The sequence below is a fragment of the Ruditapes philippinarum genome, unplaced genomic scaffold (assembly GCF_026571515.1).
Source record: "Ruditapes philippinarum isolate M1 unplaced genomic scaffold, ASM2657151v2 ctg8738_1_1_1_1, whole genome shotgun sequence".
Classification (NCBI taxonomy): domain Eukaryota; kingdom Metazoa; phylum Mollusca; class Bivalvia; order Venerida; family Veneridae; genus Ruditapes; species Ruditapes philippinarum.
Genome location: NW_026866236.1, coordinates 16,029 through 42,835, shown reverse-complemented (window position 1 = coordinate 42,835; position 26,807 = coordinate 16,029). Strand labels below are relative to the sequence as shown.

At 31.4% G+C, this 26,807-nt stretch overlaps 2 long non-coding RNA genes across 2 annotated transcripts; one reads left to right on the top strand and one right to left on the bottom strand.

The window, feature by feature from the left end:
• The first annotated feature begins 428 nt into the window (after positions 1-428).
• On the top strand, positions 429-2,170 carry LOC132731874 (uncharacterized). The gene is made up of 2 exons (XR_009625941.1): positions 429-882; positions 1,632-2,170. It is a non-coding gene; the product is annotated as an uncharacterized LOC132731874 (long non-coding RNA).
• Positions 2,171-3,065: 895 nt separating this feature from the next.
• Positions 3,066-4,808, bottom strand: LOC132731873 (uncharacterized). Its single transcript, XR_009625940.1, has 3 exons — positions 4,625-4,808; positions 4,137-4,246; positions 3,066-3,804 (listed from the first exon to the last, which is right to left on the bottom strand). It is a non-coding gene; the product is annotated as an uncharacterized LOC132731873 (long non-coding RNA).
• Positions 4,809-26,807: the final 21,999 nt, after the last annotated feature.

The window sequence follows — 26,807 nt, the reverse complement described above, 5'->3', positions numbered from 1 at the left end:
TTTGCAACAGCATGGGTTTAAACCGAATACCTCAAAAGTGATGAACTAAACATTGAAACGCCTAACGTGTGTAACCTAACGTGTGTGGTATCAAAACAAGACCAAACTTCCCATAATTTATAGTTTAGAATCACACAACGAGATTTTTTTTTGAAACGAATTTACGTAAAATAGGGTATGTAAGTCTCGTCATGTGACTTGCGAGATTTCACGATATTTTGCGCTTCCGGGTACAAACAAATATCAACAACATTGCTTATCTATATTGGGTAATACTTGTATGCCGGTGGGAAAGTAAAACTTACATGGAAAAGCAAATGATATGTGGAAATTGACAGAGTTTTTTGTTTTGTAACGAAATGCAAATGGTTTCATCTTGTGAACAAGTATCAATGAAAGACAACTTCGTATAATCTACAGGTGGGTGTGTCATTTCAAATTCAGTTTATCCCAATAAATGTTGTAATATTTTCATTTCCATGTAAATCTAATAAATTTGTTTTTTGATACAACATCATTCGCATCTGACACCATACTGGTGAATTTGATTTTATCAATTTTCTATAGCGCTACCTGATTATCTCTCAGAAGAATATAATGTTTAGAAATTTCGGACAGCGCATATTTCGGATAAACGTTTCAATATGATTATCAGTGTGTTTTAGTTGAATATATTTTCTTCCAACTGAAAATATTATTTATTTATAATTATTATCTTTATAAAGCACAAACAGTCAAGCTGTATATAACCAATTTAAATTGTCATAAAATTCAATGAAATATTTTGCTCCTGTAGATATTTTGACTGAGGACAGTGGTGAGATGAAAGACGTCAGTATCCATTGTAAATACACATGCATGCTCTGCTGTAAAATCGTTTTGGTAAGAAATATATACTTAAAGCTACTTAAACTACATTAATGAAAAATAAATATTATATTGTATAACATATAATGTTCTCGTTTTTGTAAATAATTACAGTGTAGCTAAATAAACAAACAGTATGGCATATGTAGTTAATTCCACAGACGCTTGGGGGTCAGATCCTGCCCCCCAACGTGATACGCCCCTGTAAACACTCTGTCAAAAATATTTTAATATTTAAACACGAATGGGACATCTGCTACAACGATACAACTGGTTTTCGATCAATTTTTACATATCTGAAAAAATTACCTTTTACCATCAAGTCTCAATTTTAGACTTGATGGTAAAAGGTAATTTTTTCAGATATGTAAAAATTGATCGAAAACCAGTTGTATCGTTGTAGCAGATGTCCCATTCGTGTTTAAATATTAAAATATTTTTGACAGCGTGTTTACAGGGGCGTATCACGTTGGGGGGCAGGATCTGACCCCCAAGCGTCTGTGGTTAATTCATGTTAAATACTGTTTAAAGTATTTTTCTCAAGTAAGTGGGTCATATTTTTTAGTAAAATCATGTTCAGTAAATGGTTAAAAGAACTTAGTCACTATCACATTTTTTAAAGATCAGTTGTCAAAGCAAATCTACAAAAACACCAAGAAGTGTTTCTTCCTTTTCAACATTATTTTCTATTCATTACAATATGAAATTTATAGCTGACCAATTATGATTGCTTTCAACTCATGATAAATTTTCTTTATATACAGGTATGTGATTTCATGGTTGGATCTTGAGTACTTGTCATTGCTCTTGATTTATTTTGGAGTGTTCACCATCAGATTAGAAATCAAATAGTGATACCACCAGGCATAGTTGAAAGGAAATGTCCATACACAGTCTTGAAGTACATAGTGGTAGAGACATTACATATTTTGACTGAATTAAAGCTTCTTAAAGCTCCATGTCTTGTATAAACTGTCTGACTGAATGTTTGTATTCTAATAAAAACTAAGGTTGAAGACACTTCAAAGATATATGTCAGTGTAAAAATGTTAAACAAAATATCTGTCTTTGTTAGAAATAAATAACCTGTCTTTATTAGAAATAAATAACCTGTCATTTGTAACTTTGTATTAACTTAATTATTGAAAGATAATTTATCTTCTGCAAATGGCTGCCCAAAACAGTTTCAACCAGGCATCATGTAGTTTCAAAACAGTTAAGATAAATTTGTTATAAATAGACTTGTAAATTAACAGGAATGGTAAAAAGATAAATGTTCAGCATTAAAATGTTTCTATCTTGATTGAGTTTCATTTCATATTATCACCATGATCACTGCAATTGTAAAAGTAATGTAATCTTTAACCATTATTTAAATATCATAAAAATCATCTCAAAGAAAAAGTTGTTTCTGAGGCAAGATGTGTAAAATTCCTTCCAGTTATAGCCTTTCACTGCTCTTAGAAAAGCCATGATTTGCATTGTACATGGCAGGTAGTAATACCAGAGTAAACAATATTAATGCAATTCATCTGTGTTGAGTATTCTGTAGCAAAACACTAGCTTGCTAGCCCTTGTAAGCCCAAGTCTCTCTTAATTGGAGAAGACTTGCAATTCTGCATTCCTTGAAGAGTTTAGTATCAGAGGGGTAGTTATTACATACCATATACTTCTTTGGGTTTCAAATTACTTGTTTTATAATGTATTGAACCTGATGACATTTGACCAAAAGTGAATTGTCTATACAATACATGCAAAACTTAGGGTTTGCACTTGATACAAAACAATTACATCACTGATACATTAATATACTCATTGGAACTGTTTCAAAATTGTCAATGTTTCAACAAAAAAACAACAACAAAAACACCACACAATGCTTTTAACTTCTGTCCATGTACATATGTGTAAATGTAGTCATTGAAGAGCTGTCAAGAACTTTTCATCAATATTATTTAGATAGTGTCTGTTTCGATTTCAGGACAGACAAAATTTAAATGACATGCATAGTATTTAATATAGTCAATGCTTGCATATTCAAGCAATCTAGCAATTGCTGTTAGAGAATTAAAGTACAAAGTGACACTTATTTTGCAGATGAACTCTTATGATCAAGCACTGCCATAAATATATGACAAATACATGTAGTAGAAACAAAAAATAGTTCATAAGTTTAATAAACTTTTATTTTTACACAATTTATAGTGCACTAGCTGCTTAGCATATATATCACACTGATTTTCCAGTGGAAGAAAAACTTCAGGAAAGCACTTGGAATTATTATTAGTTATTTGGACAATGTAACTTTACACTGTGAATGTCTACTGATACAAGAATAAGAATATTTCCTTTTACAAATGTAAGACCTTGAAAATTAACATGAACAAATTATCATAGAGTTATAAATCATATTCTAATTGAAAAATGTTTAGCTTGATATCAAAGCTTTGATTGCAAATTTGTGAGCTTACCTCACAATATTAGTAGTAGATGATATATAATATGTTTGCTAATCTTTACTTCATAGTCATTTAATGTCCATAATGTCATATGACTATACTGTGATTCCATGAAAAAACCTTATCTCTGGTGTGTTATCAGCTTTGGTATATATAGAGTATCTAGTTTTAATACTTAAAACTGCAATGAAATGTGGATATTTTACTCTGTTTCTATCATTGTGACATTAACATGTTAACAAGATCATAGTGTCAAACACCATAAAATCATACTCTTTATACATTAAGATTTTTGTGCTGGATGTCATTCATCTTCTTCAGGAAAGTACATTTGACTATTCTCAGTGACTTATATTAAACTAATATTTCACTGTAACTGTGTGTTCTCTGATATCATTCTCAAATTAAGGAACTGGAAGATGGTAGTTGCAATAAAGGTCTTCATGGACAAATCCTCCTTCATCTTTTCCCTTTTTATCTTCAGAATGAAAAATCAATAAATATGTTGTTACAAGTGTAAGACTCGAGAAATGATATTTACATTACATTTAATAAGCTGGTCATGATTGACAGAAAAATTTCATATTTGAAGTAAATAAACATTAAAGATAAACAACAACACATAATATATAACAGCCAAAAATATTGATCTTCTTGAATGTGAAACATGACTATTTTTAATGTTTTATTTACTTATCAATTATCATGCAGTGAAATCCAAAAGTTATTAAATTATAATAATATACTTTGATAATTGTTTATCTTTCCGATCTCAACTAAAAATTAATCAATTATTTTACATGTATTTACCTTTGATGTATAGATATTTCAGGATCATAGGCAGTTCAAACTGTTGATTAATGGTCCATATTGAACAACTGTATATTCTATACTTGTCATATACCTCCTTGTCTATACATCTGAAATGGTTTAATCAAATATTATATTTTTTAATTCAATCATAATTTGCTAGGTACCATATAAACATATATATATAATTGAAAAAGGAACAAGAATAAAATGGAAGGGAAAAAATATCCGAATTACTGTGCAATGTCCGAATTTTGTATAACTTTAATATACACTAGAATTAAAGTGTTTCTCCATTGTTTATTTCAATAAGTTTAAATGGTTTGAATTAATTTCTCACATCAGTAGTTTTAAAACATTACTAAAAGCTAAACAACTAGAATTCACTACCTTGACAAAACATCCGAAACAATTGTCACTATCCGAAAATAAACTAGTTGTATTAAACTCTATAAATCCCTCGTTTTTCCGTCAGATGATTGACCTACCTGCATTTTTTTACCCATGCTATCCATTCCTTCAAATCTGAAGAGGACCGAAACAAATTTAACTTCTATATCCCTCGAGTTCTTCGGGTTACCTATATGCGTAACGGTAAATAAGTCTGCCGATGTACCCGGAAGTGGTAAATCGAAAGTGAAAGTAAACGAGACTTACGGGCCCTATTGCAATATATGACGAAAGTAACATTGAAAATTATGTTATTTTCTTTATGGATTCTGTTTCTCCCTAATCTATTATAGTGTAGAGATATAAGCCTAAAATTGTCCAATATGTGAAATATTGGATTTTATGAGGCGCGTGGGGGCTTCCGTGGCCGAGTGGTTAAGGTCCTTGACTTCAAACTACTTGCCCCTCACCGCTGTGGGTTCGAATCCCGACAGGGACTTTGGATTCTTTCATGTGGAGGTGGAACTCCGGCTCATCGTCGTTGATCCAGTCTTCACCACTGAGGATGATAATATCATCATATTGGGGAGTCTGAACATACCGTTCTGACTGACTTCCATTGTTCTCCTTTCTTCTCTTATTCTTTCTTCTTCTTCCCTCTGTATTTTCACCACTTCATCCTGCAGCTCAAGTACTTCCCGACCAAGTCTACTGTAGAGCGTCATCACCCTATCCATCTTTGACTTAAGAGATGACATTATGAAATTCAGCTTTTATAAAGAGATTCCTGTTTATGTACTTCCGGAACGCAATAACATCTATGACGCAATACACACCAAATGACGCCATATCGATCGTTGCTACTGGTTTCACGCGCTTGGCGCTATTGGTTTTCCCGCGCTACAGTTTGGCGGTGGTAGTTTCGGCGTTGCTATCTAAAAAGTCATAGCGTGTCTAGCTCGTTGTTTATAAAAGCTGTTGAACAGTAAGGTTGTGTCATTTGCAGTTTTGGGTGAGAATGGAAAAACGTTAAAGTTCTTCAGCATAATATTTCTTGCTAAATTGACAACTTGATGCGTTTCATGACAATAAATAGCAATTATGACAATAAAATGTGTTCTTTTTACCACAAAAATTTTAAATGTACCATTCAAACAACGCTTGAATTTTCTGTATATACAGTATAATTATACATATTTTCCTTAAATGTGATCTTCAAATAGACATTCTAAAAATAGAATTCAACAAGAGGAACAACTCAGTAGCTTAGCATAGTATAACCGTATATAGTTACCTAATTACTTACCTTGAATCTATAAATATATTCTACTTTCGAAAAAATGACGTCAATTGAATAAGTTTGGAATTTAAAATAGCTATAACTTTTTTTATTTTTAGAGATAGAGTATTTTTCCATAACACATCTACCAATTGAAAAGTGTTTTTTACTTTTTTGATATGAGGTCCGGTTAAAAAATAAAAAAAAACAGTGTATAACGCTATGGAGTTTTTTGAAATTTGAAAAATAGCCGTAACTTTTTTATTTTTAGAGATACAGTTTTTTCTTTTGCATTTTCCGAAGTCCATAACACCTGTACCAATTAAAAAGTGTTATTACTTTTTTGATATGACTTTTGGTTAAAATGTTGACTCTCCGTCCTCTTCCCCTGGGGTATTTTTAAATTTGAATTTAATGACGTCATTTAATTAAATGACGTCATTAAATTCAAATTCCAGATGGCGCGTAAATTTCAATTTATAGCAGGTTAGTGTTTTTATTAGTTTTATGATATTTTCTTCCCTTATATTACTTATATATAATGTACGCTTCAACTTAAGCCTGACGTTTGAAATTGTTGATAAAAAATTGAAAGTTTAATGTTTAAAGTGGTGTTGAATGTTGAAATCATAAAAGAGCTGTTACTATTTTATTTGTACAGATATTCTAAAACTTCTGGCATTTTTCGAAGTCCATAACACCTCTACCTATTAAAAAGTGGTCTTACTTCCTCTTCCTTCCGGGGGGTCGTACTTTGGGGTATTTTTTCTTTTTCCTTTATAGCTGCCGGAAACCCTTTTTTTTTTATTATTTATGTTTTTTCTTATTTATTTCAGAGATTGAAGAGGAAGACCCTCATGATAATAAGCGTTTAAAGGCCTATTCAGATGAGGATGAAACAGAAGCTGAGTTGTCTGATGCAGAGTCTCTAATAGATGATGAGCCGAAACCTTCATGTACATACATGAACCCCTACTCACACTCACCACCCAAGAGGAAAAGAGGGGCATTCAGTAATTTTCTAGAGGCGTCTACCCAAACGAAGACGAAGAAAAAGGAACGGTAGGAAAATTAGACAACGAGGAGGAGGAGACAGAGCAGAAGGGAGGATATATAATTGTAAGTTGTATTCATTCCTTTTCTCTCATGTGAATTGTTGTACATCTTACGTTGTTTATATATCGTTCTATGTGTTTTCTATTGTTATATTTTCAGAGTAATGATGATAATAGTGAGGGGCAACGACAGACAAGAAAGACAAGACGAATAATTAGTGATGGTGGAGAAGGAACGTGTAAGAAAGAGGAGGAGTAGTAGAAGTAGTGAACCGGAACATGACGAGGAGACGAAGTTAATTGTAAGTTGTATTTTTTTTATTTAATCCATAATAAAGTACTCAAATTTTTTGAATTAACTTTCAAAACATTGTGATATTTAAAATTGATTTTGGGGTCACAAGGTCAAAGGTCAAGGTCACTATGACCTTAGAACTGAAAACAGTTTCCGGAGCATAACTTAAGTTCCATTTGGCCATAGTGTTCAAACTTCATAGGATGATTGTCCATATTGGGTAGAAGACCCCTATTGATTTTGGGGTCACAAGGTCAAAAATCAAGGTCACTATGACCTTAGAACTGAAAACAGTTTCCGGAGCATAACTTAAGTTCCATTTAGCCCACAATATTCAAACTTCATAGGATGATTGTCCATATTGGGTAGAAGACCCCTATTGATTTAGGGGTCACAAGGTTAATGTCACTATTACCTTAGAATTGAAAACAGTTTCTGGGGCAAAACTTAAGTTCCATTAGGATCACAATATTGAAACTTCAAAGGAGGATTGTTTTTTGAAGGAGGTAATACTTTATTTAATTCCCATGTTGTACAAATGCTTCATCTTTACTAAAATAAAATCACTTTCGGGCATATTATGATCCGCCTAGCGGTGCTCTTGTTTGTTATGTAAAAATGTTACCATTAATGATTTGATTGGCAAAATGTACACATATTATTTCGTTGTTCACATTTGCATAGTGAAGCGTTATTTAGGGATTCTTAAGTACACTTTTTAAAATCTTGTTGCAATATTCATATACATAAAGTCAGGCTGTATGCAGTCATAACTAATAGTGACACACAACTATAATTCTAGGTGAAGAATGTCCACCGATCACTATCAACTATTGTTACAATACAATACAATACAAATCACTCATTTGTCACAGATTACATAATATAAAGGATATTTGTTTGTTGTGCATGTAAGATCACAATATAATTCACAAAAGGAACACAAGATGTAATTTTTACGAGTGGATAGTCACGGGTTAAGTTTGTTAATATAACATATATAAAACATCCACGACTATGTTTGCCTGTGTATCTAAGTGTGTCCTACACGCAGGAAAAAACAGGTAAAGTAAATAACAAACAGACTTATATTCCGTAACTGTTTCCATTTATTGACTATTTATTTTTTGTATGAATTGAGTTTATTTGTGCCCAAGAAAACAACCTTTTCTTTTTGAAAGTTTATTTTTAACTTTCATATCAAAAATCATCGAGGCAAGACTGTAATGATACCTGATTTTTGCCTTTTATCTCCTTGTCGTCTACAAACAGTAAGTATTGCCTATTAAAACAACTTGGATCAATGGCAATTGTGACTCCATTGCTGTTCTTATTTACAGCTAACACTATGTCATTCAAGTAAATTGAGAAGAGCACCGACGATAAATTCTCGCCTTGTCTTAGACCTGTAGAACTTTAGAAAAAGGCTTTTGCAGATTATACAAGATTTAATATTAATGAACATATTTTGAATGACAGCATAGGTATTTTTCTATAATGCAAATATCAGAGATTTTCCCCTTTAACTTGCGCCACCTGGTATCAAAAGCTGCAGAAAAAAACAGTTAATTAAAAAACTGTTCTGCAGGTAGCTTAGAGAAAAGAAAATGAAGTGCTAAAATATGGTCATTACACTAGTAAAGTATTTAGCTCTAAATCCAGTTTGATTCTAGTTCAAATGTCATTTTCGGCAAGGAATTCATTAATTTCTAATATTATTAAGGTGAATCATTCATATATTTCGAATGCCCGTTCATGCCAATCAAGTTAACGATAAATGTTCACTTACGATTTTAATGAAAAACATTTTAGACAAAGTTACAAGTAACAAATGTGTAGTAGATTCGAATGAAATCCTCATTACTTTAAGGTGTTGCTTTCAAAGATCTCATGAAGTCTCTCTTTTCGAAATTACAGCATATCATTTAACATCCTATTATACAAATTTTAAAAATGTACCCTGGCCGTAGGGGTGTTCTTATGTGTTAATGTATAAGTTTTCTTGCGTCCTACCTCGCCCTGTTGATTGAGGCAAAAGGTTAGTGTGGCTACCAGCTTCTCATTCTGCCTTATCACTGTAAATATCAAAAGTTAAGGTAAAATCATTAATTGTTTCCAGTTGAGTAAACTTCATTCTTTTGTTAAAATTAATTAATGTCTATGAATAGATATATAGCAGTAAACTGTTGGGGACAAAGATAGATGAACTAGACATGTAGCATTATACTGATTAAATTTGCTTTTCATAAGTCCTTCACTTTAAAGAAAGGAACTAAAGTATACTTTTAACTATGATTTATTAACTACAAATGAATGTTTTATTTATGCTTAGTAAAATATCATGCATGTTGATATATTGCCTAGGACTAAAGCTATCCAATTCAATTAAACTATCACATTAACCTTTATCTTTATAGCTTCCATATCTCAAAACCATCACATACTTAATTGCACATGATAGTATTTATAGCAATATATATTAATATATATTATGTTTCCACACAAATAAATAGGCGAAAACAGAGAAAAACAGAAACAAAATAATAATAAAAATAGAATATATACCACGATGTCCCTTTACCTGAAAATCTAATAAACTTAATACTATTTGAATATTCATTCGGAATATGAAACATTAAATAATATGGAATGGAAATGCGGCATACTATGATCGCATCCCCCTTACACATGACCACCTGCAAGGTGCTCAGCAGGACAGCAAACAGGAATTAGCACAAGGACAAAAACTGACGGCATGTCTTTTTACAACAAACATTTTAGAAACTTACAAGGTAATTAAAAATTAAAGATAATAATGAAAATTAATTACAAGACCCATAAAAGGATAATGGTGAAGGGGAAGGTACTCCAATGACGGGGTGTGGGTTAAATTAAAAAATAAAATGGGTAGAGGAAAGGGAAAATCTTTACCGTAGACGAAAAAAGAGGAACTGACTTAAAATTGTCACCACAATTGTATGTAACAATAAACACACATATTAGGAACACAGAGAGGAAGGTTTACCGAGAAATGAAGTGCGATCTAAAGTTTTAAAAATAAGCAATCAAAGACAATTTATGGTTAAAATCACCTTTTCAATACTTAGGTATTAATAAGTAGCGATGAAACAATTTAATTTTAAAACAAATAAATGTAATCAGATGTAAGAGATAAGATTTGCACATAAAATCCATTTTAAGTTTAATTCTGAGTATATTTCTATATTATCTTTTTCATAACTTTCAATTTTTGTAACCAAATTGATATACGAAACAATTTTCATCTTTATGATTTTTATACTTTTGGACCCAAGGGGATATCCTTATTTAGAAGTGTATAAATGATTGTGATATCTCAAAAAATGTGTGTGCATAGGCAAATCAAAGCAACTGATTTATTTGACATTGTAACATATGATTAAAATGTATAATGTTAATTGTACGCGCCAATGCCCATTGATAAATATCTTTCGTCATACGTATTTGTACGACTTGGTAATCCTCAATCCATTTCAAGGTGTGACACCAGAGCGTTTATTTTGTTGGCACAAAAGAGAGTTTTTTTTTTAAGAAATACTTTTATATTAGTTTACGGCTCATAATTCCAGTCTTTAAAATGATATTTTGCTATTGCATTCAATATATGTCATTTATGTGATAAATCTAATCATTTCATTGTTTAGTACAGGAAGTGTATAGGTTTTAAATAGCGTAATGTATATAGTTAAACAGTTTTCTGACATAACGTTTTACGGTCATCAATCAAATTAAGCGTTAAGCTGTTTGCCCACATATTTGATTGTCATAAGCTTAAAAGGAAACCATTCGTTCAACCCTTATCAGGGTAAAGTACAAATATAAATTAGATATTTCTATGTCATTAAAAGGTATAAGTGATTTGTATTATGAATTTAAAATTTACTATGACTAAAGATAAATGTGTTCCTGGCAATGTTATCGTTAAATCTAAATCCATAAAATAATCTAAATGGACTAATTTCAATTATTCTAAGAGGCTGGCATGACGTCAGAAATTTATTTGTCTAGTCCAGAAAAAATAGCTGTTTGAAAGGCATTTATAGTATCATTTTATATAGCTTTGAAGACATGTAACTGATAATTGATACAATTGCTCTATGGAATAAATTGCTAGCATTTACACGTATTTGTTGTAAAAGAGTTTCAACAATATTACCACTTAAACGAAACTTGATTCCAGTTAATACTTCATTTAGAAAATAATTTCTACAAAATTTAGTAAAACAGTTAACATACACATGCAATATGTATACTAGATTTACAGGTTCCTTTCAGGATGCTCTAAGCAAAAATAACTATAGATTATTTTATATACATTGTCTTAAGGTAATAGATGCGTAACACAAACCCTCTTTTCTCAAAAGAATTTTTTTAGTGAGGATACTGAGCTTTCGTAAGCTCGCGTTCAAGACCTACTGGGGCCCAATTTCTTGTTGTTGTTTTACTTTAAATTTGTATTCTTTTTGTCATGTCAAATTATGGTTTTCTTCTTTTTGTGAAAGATATTGAATTAAGAAATATTTGCAAATTTAAATGCAATTTTAGGATCAATTTTGTGAAAAGAAGGTAAATTTAAAACTTAAAATGTTAATATTTTCCAATCGGGATGGTAAAGCTCTCTTCTTATTTTATGCACACATGTTAAAACTTGTGTCTAGATAATTATTATATGAAGACATAAGGAGCGCCATTGGTAGATGGAAATATGACTCGTTATGCCCATACTTTCTCTTAAACAAATCTGGCAGATTTCAGATATGATTTTTTTTTGGGGGGGGGGGGGGTGGGTGGGGGGGGGGGTGTTTGTTTTTATTTCAAAACAATGGTTGTTAAGTAAAACTATTCTTTGTTTAATATAACGAATAATAAGGAGATATACTTTAATCGTCAAACAAGATTGTTAATTTTTTTGTAGTGGTGTTTTTTATTTTTTGTTGTTGTTGTTGTTTTTGTTTGTTTTGTTTTTTTTTGAGGGGGGGGGGGGGCGGTTCTTTTGGGGTTTTTTTTAATGTGTCAAGAATATGTATAATATTGTAATTTATCTAGTGTTCGATAAACATTAAAACATAGTCAATTATTCATGTAATATCTTTAAAAAATGTTAAAATTAAAACCAAAAAAATACCATATCCTATTTTTAACTTGTGGTTTAAATGACAGATACGCTTAAAATTAACAATAAAATCGGCACGATGTTATCATGATAAAAATGTTCCTGGCACTTGGAAAATGGTTTCAAAAAGTAAAAAAAGCTGTTAAGAACAAGCATATGTGTATAAGAATTTACAGACATGCTTGCGTTATTGAATCCCATTCTTTGAAGTCCGGAAAGACTATGAGAAATTCATGAAAGGTTTATTAATTTATGACATTCGTGCCAGACAATTTCTTATTTATAGTTAAATGCCATGCTACCTAGCACTAATCTTTTTTAAAACATCATGATAAAGTAAACGTATTACTGTGACATTTTATTTTTATGAAAGAAAAATATTTCAGGTTATTCAAACTATGAAGTTGAGTTGAGGAGGTTTTGCTTTATGTTTTTTTTTTTTTTATTTATTTATTTTGTATTTATTTTCAAAGAAGGAGTTATATGAGATAAAACAATTCCTTGTGCTTACAACAACAATAACAAAAATACTTGTATTAATGTGTTCATCTGTATGGTAAGAAGTTTGTTTGTTTGTTTGTTTGTTACATTTTACGCCTTTTCCCAACAGTATTTTAGTCATATAGGCGGGTAGTTTTTCTAACCATCGTTCCTGGGAATTACACCAGTACTAGACTACCTTCCTCCGCGCTTAACTACCAAAGTATCTCCCGGTGATCGAACCCACGCCAGAGAAATAACTGGATTAAAAGTCATCGACTCTAACCCCTCGACCACGGAGGCGGTTATGGTAAGTAGTATATAGGCACTTTGGTAATGGAAATGGTATATAAGTCAAATGCTATCTTTCATTATATTTAAATGTATTATTTTTTGACAATTATGTTAACATTTTTACTTTTACTTTTCTTTACACTTCTTATTATTCAATGCAATTTAATTTTACTTGCTTTACTTTTGACGTAATATGTCGAATGAAAATCAATTCTTAAATACATCACGTGGTGATAATAATTGGCAATAATTAAAATATAATGAAGGATATTACAAACTGAATTAAAAAAAATAAAAAAGGAACCCCTAAAGAACGCCAAAAAAAACGACAAAATGTTGAATGCTCGGTCTGATAGAGCCTATTCGAGGATGGTACTTTATAATGCAAGCTGTCGCCCACGCCAATTAGCAGCAGCTTAATCAGTGTTATTTGTGCCGTGTGGCGGCCGTAAAAAGTCTCCCCGTACATTTAATCAACGATGTTATATTTTCGATCCTTGAAGATCGTTCAGCACGACATAATTGTTGTGTATACATGTTATGTGGTATTTTAAGTTTCTTCTATTTGGCCTTTTTCAACTTGGGTGGTTCCAGTATTCCTACTTGAATACTGTCTAATCACCCTTAGGATATGTTGCCTGCTTTTTAAATTGTCTTTTGACGTCTTATCTGTGATATGCAGGCTTCATAACCTCAGATCCCCTTTCAAAATTCCATTTTATTTAGTTCCGCCCATTGTTTTCTCGTTTAGGGCACACACATTTTTTTACTTGGGGACCATATGCCGCTTTTCATGGAATGGCACTTACGTGTCACATTGAAGGTTCCATGATTACCGTCATATGAACACAACTGCGGCTGTTTCAAAATTCCAAATTGTACTAGTTCGTGTTAAATGTTGAATTATGCTTAAGCCGGTGCTAGGGGGCGTGGATGGTAACTTGCACTTTCCAGTACCGTCCATGAACAGGCTCAATCAAAATTTTCAATTTTGCCGTGTTGGGCTTTCTTTATGGATTCTGTTTTTCACTATTTTAAGCAAAATTCAGCATTTTTAATAGGAAATGGTGAAAAATTGAATAAAAGATCCGCAGATGTGTTCATACGGCACAATTCACAAATCATTGAAAGGGCATTCTGCAAAGAGTGCGCAAATGACCTTATATTTTCGCACAGCCCTATATCACGTGATTAAAAAATCGAAGAATATATTTTCAGCCCCTTCATGAAAAACAAGTCACTGGAGCCCTTAATGAATATCAATTATTGAAATGGCAACTTTTCTTATATGTTTAAATTTCTTTATATTCATCTCCAACTGCAAAATCATATTACTTTCCGTACTTAAGATTACTTTCCTATGTCACTCTCCTATTTCAATGTGAATTTACTTTCTACACTTTTGATAACGATCTTTCGTTTATCTCACATTAAAATGCCATTTACTGTCTATATTCTCGTGCCCTTTAGTGCTGAAGGGTGGCCTTTAATGGTTGAGACAGCGTAATTGCAGCCTCTGTTTATCCTTGTGTGATCGTAAGAAGCGACTAAATGGCTCTGAATAACTGGAGCCCAGCTCCCGCAAATGATATGGTTGTGACCCCTGTGTTGCTTTGAAGAATGTTAACTCCGATGTTAGCCAAAATCGTATTTCCTGTTTCGGCGCCATATGACCTAAACTGTGCGCCGTTAATCCAAACTAACAAACAAACAAATTCAAATCTGTACAATCGTTTACTGTCAATTGTTTAACTCATTTTTACAGTACAGCATACTCAAAGCAGCCCTATGTAAAGCAATAGCTTGGTTATAACATTATAGTCCAAAGGAACATCCTTCAAGATACGTTCGCATTAATTTTGTTAACATTAAACGTTAAACTTCATAATTAGAACAAACCAAATTGACCCGTGATAAGAATGAAAGAATATAATTCAGGAAATCTTGTGATTTCTCGCAACTTCGTGGTTAAATGAATGTTTGATATCATCTTTCATGTCAATTTGCATAAATGTGTTGACAAATATTCGCAATGTATCTATTACTTATTGTAAACTCGGTGTCAGAGTATAACATGTCAGAACATTTGTACAATACATGTATTTCAGTTTTAATAGAATATGATATATCAAACAGCTTACAATTAAGGTTATATATTGAAGCAAATTTAATATAAGTAACAACCTATTTCAAACAGGTGTCTTGTTTGATTGAGGCTATTTTAGGCGATATAAATTGATAGCGGCGTGTATAAAAATGTACTGATTATTCAACAGCCATAAATCTGCTACAAAATGTTAACAATAATCAATTCATTTCAGATCTACCATTATCAATATTTTTTTTACTTTATCAATGAATGCAATGTGTGATTTAATAGCAATTTATTGGCATAAAAACATTACTCAAAGAGAGAGAAACTTTGATTTTATAACAAACTTTGTTCACGCACGCTCTGCAAATGACTACAAGAGTTCCATCCTAAGGAAAAAACACATGTTATTATTCGGAAATTGTTATGATCTTAATGTTAAAACTATTGTTTGAACTCCAGGTGTTTCATTTGGGAGACATTAATCAGGAATCAAACGTCGATTCATCCTATTGCAGACAGGTTGTATCATTGTTTCAACTTTAAATCCTGATTGTATTTTGTTTATTCTGTGTTTGCAAGTTGTTTCATGATAAATGTTGCATTCTGTCTGCTTAAGCCGGGGCGTGAACGGTAGTTTTCAATTACCATGTTAATTACCTCCATGAACAGGCTAAATCAAACAGAGCTCGAAACCTTTTTAATTTTGCCGTGTTATGCTTTTTCGGGATTCTGCTTTAATTTCTCTATTTCTTAACATATAAAAAAACATTTTTACGATTTCGCTTGTGAACAACGTAAATAAAATTTTGTTCATTGAACGCCACCTTTCCTTGTTGATAGTGTTCATCATTTTTTGTTATTACATTTGTCTGCTTATATCGGGTTATATCAGCTTCAAAAATCAGGTACGTTCTTTCGAAATACCACAGTATATCAAAAGAATATATGACTTTACTAAACCTTTGCCTGAATATTTGACTTAACATTCCTAATTGCTAAGACATCTGCCAGTATACTAGGGCCATCCTCGATGTCAAGCCAAGACAATTGTCGGAAGAAAAACATATTTATGATATCATAAACACAAAATTCATCGGACCAAAGCACTTTTGCCAGATCGTTATAAATTGAAATTGCTTTCGTCTATCAGAAAATGTATATGTGAATAAAGAACCTATCGCAAATCAAAAGTTTCTTTTTTCAGATACAAGTCGATTGGCTTACATTGGTCCTACCATGCTTTAAGGAATAAGATCACTTTAGAGCACTTGCACCTGCATGGAATTATTTCTTAATAATTTGTTTATATTGATGTAACGTTTTATGAAACTGAAACAGCATTATTTCAACGTGACTTACAATTTCGTTTTCAAAACTATATAATATTGTTTAGATATTGGCTCACCGTGAGTTTCATAAGTTTTGTTAAATTAGGTGATACTTGTGCCAATTGGATATTTATCTTCAACTCTTCTACGTTTAACTTCCCATTACTGTAACCCAACGAATATTCGCGACCAATTAATATTCGCGGATGGCCACGAAGCGCGAATATTTGTTTGCGCGAATAAGTCCGCATGATTTCGCGAATAAATTGGAGAGAAATTTTTATTTTAGACGTTGTTCATGCAAAGCTATTTGACCGGATATATTCGAATTTTACGGGCACCTGTTAGGAAGTAATGAATTGTTATGAATATTGACATAAAGCAAAAAAAAAACACAAACTAAGTAAACTACTACTATTTTATAAATATCAAAAGAACTCTATGTCAATATAGCAATCACTATTTCATTTTTACATTGAAAGTCATAATGAATTAATACAGTGTTCGAATATTTATAAAAAACGTATAATTCACTCATTTTAGACATAAGTCAATCAACACCCTAAATAGATTAACTAACATTATCATCACTTGACACGCGCTACTGAGCAATTATCGTCTATATTGTGTTTTTCACACATCTGAAGGGAACAGACGAAAGAAAACTATTAGTCGAGAAAAACAAAGTATAATAGTGTGATACGCATCCTTTTAACGACATGTTTAGAAATGAAGAGACACGATGCGTACATGTACACATATAAATAAAAAATATAGAGAAAATGTTATGTGAATTGTGAGCACAATTCACTTACCAATACAATATAAGGCTAGCGTATTGTTAATCCCATTTTAGACACCAATAATGACCTCAATTATTGAAGATTAATAGTCGGCTAGTGGACACGGCTGGTACGGCCCAATCGGACTTTCCAGTCCGCGAATTTTCTTTTTCTGAAATCAAGAAAACGCGGAAATTAATATTCGCGAATATGTCCGACCTCGACAAAACGCGAAAATTTGTATTCGCGAATATAAATTGGGTTACAGTATTTTCCATTTTATCCACACCAATCCGTACCTCTCCGGCTTCTTTTCCGTCTCTTTTCTTGTCCCTTTCTTTTTATTTATCAAACCGTGTCTCCAAGCGGAGGCAATAAAAGGAAACCTCGTACATATGATCAAAGATGCTATATATTCGTTCAGCATGACATTATTGTTGTGTGCACTTGCTTGAGGTCTTTTGAGTCCCTTCTGTTTTGTTTTCCAGCATTCTATCTTGAATACTGTATAGTCACTCTTTGAATATGGTGTTTGCTATATAAATTTGTATTTTGACTTTTGTCTGTATTATGCAGGCTTTATTTCCTTTTTAAATTGCATTTTGTTTTAACTCCGCCCATTGTTTTACGTTTAAGGCATACCCCGCTTTTCATTGAATGGCACGCACTAACGTGTGATATTGAAAGTTCCATAGTTCCAATGATAGCTGCTGTGTGTACACATACATCGGTGTGTATTTCTTCATTCAAATTTTTTTTAAGGTTTAAACTAAGCCGGGAGCGTGGACCGCAACTTTCACTTTTCAAATACCGTCCATGAACAAGCACTTTCAAACCGAGCTTGCAACATTTCAAATATAGTGTTTTTGGCGTGCCTTACGAATTTTTTCCCCCAATTTGTCAGATCATTTGGTACTACTATTGTATTATGTTTATTACTGCTATTTATAAAAAGGGTATTTCTATACAAAAACTATGTCTTTAATAAGCATGTTTTCAAGAAACAAGCGACAGATATACGACACCTTGTTTCGCCTATCATGTACACATTTCAATAATGAACAAGTGTGATAAGTAATGGTTGATAAATCAATCACATTTACAATAAACACCTTTTTCACATTCACAATTACATCAGTAACAGTTCTGCAATTGCGTGTCTACGACTTGAAAACAACTAGATCATTATGGTGGATATAAAAAAGAAAGTATAAATGTATTACAAATGTCATACTCATTACACAAATAATTGCAATTATCATACTAAACAAGCCAAGAACTGGATATTATTATGTGGAACACTATATAACTACTATATTGTGTGGTGTGTTTGAAATACACGGGGTTGGCATAGTCACAATGTCACACTCGCTCACAGTATTTAGTATTCGAGGAATCTATTTAATGCTAGAGTAAAAACATTAATTTTACGTATGCTTGATGGTACATGTACATATCAGTGCCGAAATAAAAACTTACCTATGGTATAGAGCCAAAGCTTTTTTTTTTTTATCTATTTTTTGATTTTTGTGTTGTTGTTGTTGTTTTTTTTTTTGTTTTTTGTTGTTTTTTTTTTTTTTTTTTTTTTGGGGGGGGGGGGTGTTTTGTTTTATAATTCCTTCTTTTGTTTCTTTTTCCGAGAAGTTTTTTTGGTATTATTATTTTCAGTTATGACTGTAAAAATTTACTCAATATTTGAAGTAGGTTTTTGTTTCCTATTTATTAGCTTTTTTTAGTTAACTTTAACCTTGATACACAGTCAAGATGTGAAATGAATATAATTTGTTGTCATCAATTTCAGATTAATTTTAACACCCATTTTGCCCCTGTGACGTTATTTGCAATATAAAGTAATTTTGACCATTATTGGCTTCAAACGCAATTATAATGGTGACAAAAATAGCATAATTGTGAAAGAAATCAATAAGAAAATTAATTGAAGGTTAGACTAGATATTTAGGGAAATAAACATTTTGTAAGCAGAAAACATTTAATATACAAGCTAAACAAACTGAGGCTTGTCATGGAATGACACTAACGTGTTATATTGAAAGTTTCATGATTATCGCCGTATGAACACATCTGCAGATGTTTCTAAATTCCAAATTTTACCATTTCATAGTAAATGTTGAATTCTGCTAAAGCCGGTTCTAGGGGCCTTGGACGGTAGTTTGCAATTTCCTTTACCGTTTATGAACACGCTTAGTAAAACTTAGCCTGCAACATTTTCATTTTTTGTTCGTTTTGTCCGTTCTTTATGGATTCTTTATTACTCTCTATTTTACCAGAAAATATATAATAATTGACTTTCCTTTAACACATTTCATAAAGAGTGATAAGAGTAAGCAAAACACAACGACATAGAAAACAACTCTTCAAATTAAGAAGTTTAGTGTTATTTATTACTATACAAATGAAAAAAATAATAGTTAATGCATTCGTCCTCGTTGTCATGCAATATAGAGAAAATTTTGATTGTGTTGTGTCAATCAAATGCCAAAAAGAAAAAGTAATATCAATACTATGCTATAAAAATAAATATTGCTTCAAAAAAGCAGCGGAGTGTATGATATATAAATAAAATATATTTAATAAGAATAAGCAGTCCTTTCTTTCAAAGATAAAGGATCCTGTATGTTGTAATCATGGATGTAACAACAGTTAAGCGAAATTTTATATATGTAATTATATAATCATTCTTCTAAAACATCCAAGAATAAGTTAGATATGTGTTTATGCGCATTATAAGTAAGCGTTAAAATGTATGCATTCATTTCTTATCGAACAATTTGGTTTAGACTTTATCGAAAATAAACTTCTTATTACCTTTCTTTATTAAAATGAAATTTAAATTCGGTAATATTTTTACAAAAAATGCTTTTTGGAACTAACAATATTGATAAATCTTCATTAGAGCATCATATTTATGATATTAAACCATTACAAATTGTGTAACAGGGTCTTTAAACAAACGTAATTTGATTTAATATAAAACTTCGTTTTGAAGGTTTTTATGGCCCAGAGATGCTTTTTATTTTTATTTCCCATAATCTTTTTATTTTTGGTGTCCGGGTTAGTTTCGAAAAAGTAACTCACTTGTTAAATACCCGAAACCATCTTGTTCTTCAGTTACTTCCTAGCCGTTAGATTTAGTATTTAGTTTGAAAGTCAAAATACTACTTTACATTTCGCTACTTTTATTACAAACAATTTCAAATTCAGCAATTATACATGCTTCATGTGATAAACATTTCACATGCTCTAGAAAATTAGTCAAAGTTCTAAAACTCATGTGTGCCACCTTTATTTGTTTTTTGGGAAATACTGTGAATTTAAAAAAAGATAAACCTTTGATTCTATTGCTAATTGCATTTTCTGCAGTTCGAAATAATAGCACAAATATTCTTATATCCAAAGACTATTTAATATTTATTGGGCAGTCAGAACAATAGTATGGTACTCATGGATAACGGGAATTTGAAGGTAAGCTATATCTCGATTTGCGTATTTGTAGGCGTGAATTATATCTTTTTCGTCTTTTGTTTTCTTTCGCAAAATTCAATTAATTGACAACACAATTTGTTTTGTCAGACAATTAACGAGAATTGTGCTCTTAATTGGTGGAAATGAGAATCTTGTAAGTTTCAAACAGTTACAAATTTATGCGTCTGTTCAATTAACTTTGATAAACAGTTGTAAATGTTTTTATTCAACAGCTTTCGTAAAGTTTCGTATTTTCCTAATTCGATTTTGTTTCTTGAATGGATCCTGATACGTTATAGCACATAAAATAATGTTCTCAATATGTTTACGTTAAAGACATATTATTAGCAGCGAATCTTTAGGTCATATGGTGCCGAAAGAGGAAAACAGATTTTCACTAACTCTTCTTGTTACATAGTTTAAGGAAATATCTGCAGAGTCATCGGTAAATTAATAATTCGTTTTGTAAAGTCCTGTACAGGGGAAATGCTCGAAAGCCTTGACATTCAGATATAAACTAGAACTGTGTCCAAAGGACACGGATGCCCCCACTGACAACATATATATGGTATATAGTGAACAAATCAACAAAGGGCCATAATTCTGTTAAATTTGGTTGCAGCAAAAAATCCTTCCTTCACTACCATCTACACATTAAGGTTGTTCATCCTAGGAAGTTTAAGCAAAATCTGACGACAAGTTTAAGAGGAGTTGCGTTCACAAAATGTCTATATGGTATATAGTGAAAAAATCAACAAAGGGCCAAAAATCTGTTAAATTTGGTCGCAGCAAAAATTCCTTCCTTTACTACCATCTACACATTAAGGTTGTTCATCCCTGGAAGTTTAATCAAAATCTGCCATCCGGTTTAAGAGGAGTTGCGTTCACAAAATTTCTACATAGTATATAGTGAAAAAATCAACAAAGGGACATAATTCTGTTAAATTTGGTCGCAGCAAAAATTCCTTCCTTTAATACCATCTACACATTCATCCCTGGAAGTTTAAGCAAAATCTGCCAACCGGTTTAAGAGGAGTTGCGTTCACAAGATTTCGGGACGTACGGACAGACGGACGGACAGACGTACGGACGGACGGACAAGTGCAACGCTATATGCTCCCACATTTTGGGGGCATAAAAAAAGTTGTAGTTAATTGTGTAGACACAGCGGAATATAATTTATCTCTCAAACCGTAAGTTCTCCTAGGAACGGCGTATACGATACTAGTATGTGATACTCTACACTTAAAATTTATTGAATTAATGATCTCGATGGGCACGAAACGTAACAAAAGAATATCTATTTCATTTTGTCTAATTAAAAACTTTATTTTGATACTTCCTAAATTTATTTACTGACCGTTTATATATATATTGACATGACATTCATTTGGTCATGAAGTTCATGCTGACACTTCTTTCAGATTCTTTACATTATACGTTAAAGGAATTAAATATTTGCACTGTTCTTTATTTCGTAATTAATATAAAATATTAATGAAAAGACAAATACAATAATGATGTCTGAGGTGTATTTTGCACACTGTCAACATATTTGTTTACAGAGCTATTTATGTTTGTTAACAAAGAAATTGGTGTTTCTGTAGAATCAAACGTTCGTAAAAACTAATAGAAATTTATTGTGTGCTCAAAAGACTATCTATAAAAACTGCTTAAATATGAAATATCTAGATCAACAAGGAAGGACGGCTTTCAATGAACGCATCCCCCAAGACATTACTACCTATAAGAATGACTTTTTTTTTGTTTGTTATTATTTCATCATCGACATTATCATCATTATTATTATCATTATTATTACTATTATTAAAAAGAACAAAAATTATTTTAAGCAAGATTTATTGTAGTAATTTTATTAGGTGGTCACTATCCTTTGTACCTTACCTTTCCTTAAATGTATTGTCATAAATTTATATCTAATGGGATAATCTTTATCATGCACAATTTTATTTATTTATTTTTTAAATCTATTCACTAGTTGAATTTTTTTTTCTTCTTTGTCATTTTAGAAACAACTACTATAGACAACGTCTGAGAAAAGAAATACAAATTTGGTGAAACAGTGTATGTTTCTTTCTATGATACGTTCGAGATAAGGGATCCTGAGTAGGTACTGTTTTCAAACTTATGTGCAATGAAAAACTAAACAACAGCTAACGAATGTTATGCTAGTTAAATGTTGCCTTTTAAAATCATGTATATAAAAGGAATGTGTTGTAATTCAAATGAAGTTTCACAACAATGTGAGGATATATGTAAAATGAGCTGCAACATAAACAATATAATGAAAGAATATGAAGCAATATCATATGAAATATTTAATTAAAAAGACATTAAAAGTCAAATTACATGTATATTGTTTCAATAATCTTATCGTCGATTCTCAAAGAGTTGTAACACAGAATGTTTCTGTTATTTTACATACAGGAAACAGACAGAATAAAATGCTCCGAAACAAAATACCATTTTGCTTTTTTAAGTAGGACTGTAGCAATGATTTGAGTATGTGCATTTTCTTTTTAAGGCAAACGATAATTTTTGCAGCAGATACACTTTAAGACTTCCTAAAAGTGTGTTTGTTGCCTGACGGTAAAACAAATCACTTTACTATTTTGAATTTTATAAAATGAAAATTCGTTTTTAGCACACAAAGCTTGGTCTTTAACGATTATCAGAATCAACTGGTAAAGTACATATGAATATGTGCATATTCATCATATCCAAATAAAGGTTTTGACAGTTAGATCGACTAATTTTCACAGTCAATATGTAACAAAAATTCTTTAATTTTCCTTTTGCTTTGCAATAAGCCAAACTATGTAATGAATATAAGTATTTATCGTTTTTCGTTGCCAGAATAGTTTAAGAACCCATTTATTTATATTTTACCTCTGACGATGCAATTTCAAACAATATACAACAGTTTTTGAACATTGAGGTAATGCACCAAAGCCAATAATTGCAATTAATAAGATAGCAAAAATTACGTTGTGAAATAACTAAGTAGGAAAACTTAAAGTAAATGGAACAAAGCATTGACACATTCTCATAGTAAAGGATCCATGAAGAACGACCCAAACGGCAAAATTGAACATGTTGCTGGCTCGGGATGTTTGAGCTTTTAAGCATGTTTATAAACGGTACTGGAAAGTGCTAGATACCGTACACGTACACTCGATTATTGCTATAAGGAACTTTACTTACCCGATAGAGCAATATAAAACTGTAATTAATCAATTAATAAGGCAAAACTCTTAAAAATGTCTTTGCTTTACTTGTCCTAAAGATTTATGTATTTTGTACCGATATGTGATGATATGATTGAAGCCAACGTTTGCGGTAAAAAATAACGGAGTTTATGATCAGTCAATATTGAGATTTAATCGAAATTCCAGTTTCACATTATCAATGATCTATAAGATTAAAGAACAAAGTCTGATTTGCTGTTGTGTATGATTAGAGCACTTTGTCTAAGAGACATACACCTTTGATGATATTATGCACTCTCTGCATTAGGAACAATTAAGAAACATGCGTTCAAAATAATAAACAACTCTTTTCAATCGAAAACTATTTCTTTATTCCTTTAGCAATCATTAAAAGATGACATATGGGAATCGGGGATCAGAAGCTTTACTTAAACACGATTTGCTTTTATGTAGGCGTTTTTATATCTGCTTTCATTAAATCAATCTATACAATAAATAAAAAAAACATTGGTTGATAATACACCCTTTTTTGCAGAAGTGTTAAAGACCTTGTATCTTTAAATAAAATGGAAATATTAAAAAGTTTAAATGTATCCAAAGTTAACATTTATTTAAACATTGACGTTAAAAAGCCTCCGCCTTATATGTTCCTTTTTGTTTCTAATTTGAAATTGTCAATCTCATTTTTTTTTGCGAGAAAAAGTATACTATTTAATGCTTTGCGATTCAAACCAACTTTGATTCTTATACACATATAACATAATGTTGAATAGTAGTGAATATGTTAATATTTGAAATGATATCGATTTTGACAATGGTAATGACTCAGTGTTTACATTGTTAACTAAATAAAAATCTAAAGACTTAATTATCATATTATCAAGGGAGGCATGTTATGCATGCTACAAGTTATATAAGCCTCGTTAATTCAGTGTTTAAATGAAATGGATATATTAACACATTCGCGAAAATCACATCAGGTTTCACAGCTAAAACGAAAGAACAAACATAAATGACGTCAATATCGGAATTTTTGCCCATTTATAAATTCTCCATCTAGTTAGCGTACAAGAATTATCAGCATGTTTGTAAAAGTGTTACATCATTTTTATATTTTATTGCGTTGTTATACAGGTATTTAAGAGCATGCAAACATTAGCATGCAAAATCATTCTATTGAAATGTGCGTTCACTTGTAAGTTCACATTTAAATCAAATTTTGAATTGCCAGACATTTTAATTTTAAAAGGAAAAAAGACATAACGAGGTTTCAGATGTTTCAACTGCACCTTGTTTGATTGCATTTTATTACGAGTATAGATCTTTAAGGACGAATGATTTTAAGATACAATATGACATTGCTGTCACTTTTCATTATAGCTGCAATATGATATTGCTGTCGATTTCCATAATGACTGCAATATGATTTTGCTGTCAATTTTCAAAGCTTCATGTACCCTTAGCCTATCGAAATTGATGTCAACTTTTATCATAACTTCATGTCTTTATGACTGCTGTCAATGCTCATTATTGCTAAACTATGACATTTCTGTCAACTTTTATTATAATTTACGCAATGACATTGCTGTCAATTTTCATTATAGCTTCAATACGTAATTCCTGTCAATGTTCGTTATTATAGCTACAATGTGATAGTGCTGTCAACTTTCATTTTAACTTCAATATGACGTTGCTGTCAATTTTCATTTTAGCTACACTATGATATTGTTGTCAACTTGAAGTATATCTTCACTATGATATTGCTGTCAACTTGAAGTATAGCTTCATATGACATTGCTGTCATTTGTCATTATAGCTTGAATATATTATGACACTGTCATTAACACTAATATCATCACGTCTTCATTTGTGTCAATCTTTGTCAAATCAAATGTATGACCCAAAATATATCGATTATCCAACGGATTTATCCAATAAAGTTTGTAGTCTGCCTTAGGCTTTTTGTTCTTTAACGGCAAAAAAATGATTTTACTCTTCCGGAGGGCTACCTGCGATATGATAACATTAGAAAAGGTCGGGGTACAAATAAATGTGTTCTCTGTGTTCAGTGTGCCATTTCATACATTTATGTATGAACAAAGCATCTACTACATGAACTTTTCACCCTTTCGATGTATTGTACAAAACAACGTTTTACAACCTTTTTAATTACTACATACTTTGTTTAAATGTCAATTTAATACAGCAATTGAGGTTTTGATATCGCGTTTCTGCGTCTCCAATTAGTTAGGTCAATGATGTTAACTACTACTATTTACTACCTTGTAATGTTATATTTTATAATACATCCTGATCTTAAATTTCTTTCTTCACATTCAGTAACAAGAAATCATGTAAATTGATATTCTTATTATGTTATTCTTAAATAAAGCATAAATAAACATTAAAAACAGTTGATACCGTGTATGAATCGTTTGCACTTTATTTAGTTCATACCATGCTAAATGCCTATAAAGACGTGTCAATATTTCAATTTAAAAATTGTTTCTAAAATTGCAAATGCTCAGAGGCAATGGGTACAAACATATTGTATCACAGCAATGATCTTCCCAACGTAGGTACTGTGTTGCTTTCGTTTAGGAACACACTCATTGAATGTTTCCCTTTCTTGTTGATCATGTCTGGTCAATAATGCCATATAAAATTTGGTGCAATATATCGATATGATAGTAAGTGAAAAAAGCATTGATTTACAAGTTAATTATGCAATATCACTGAAACATTAATTTTTGCTTTTGCCAAAAAAGAAATTCTTAACCATACAAACACTTTATAATATAACTAAGA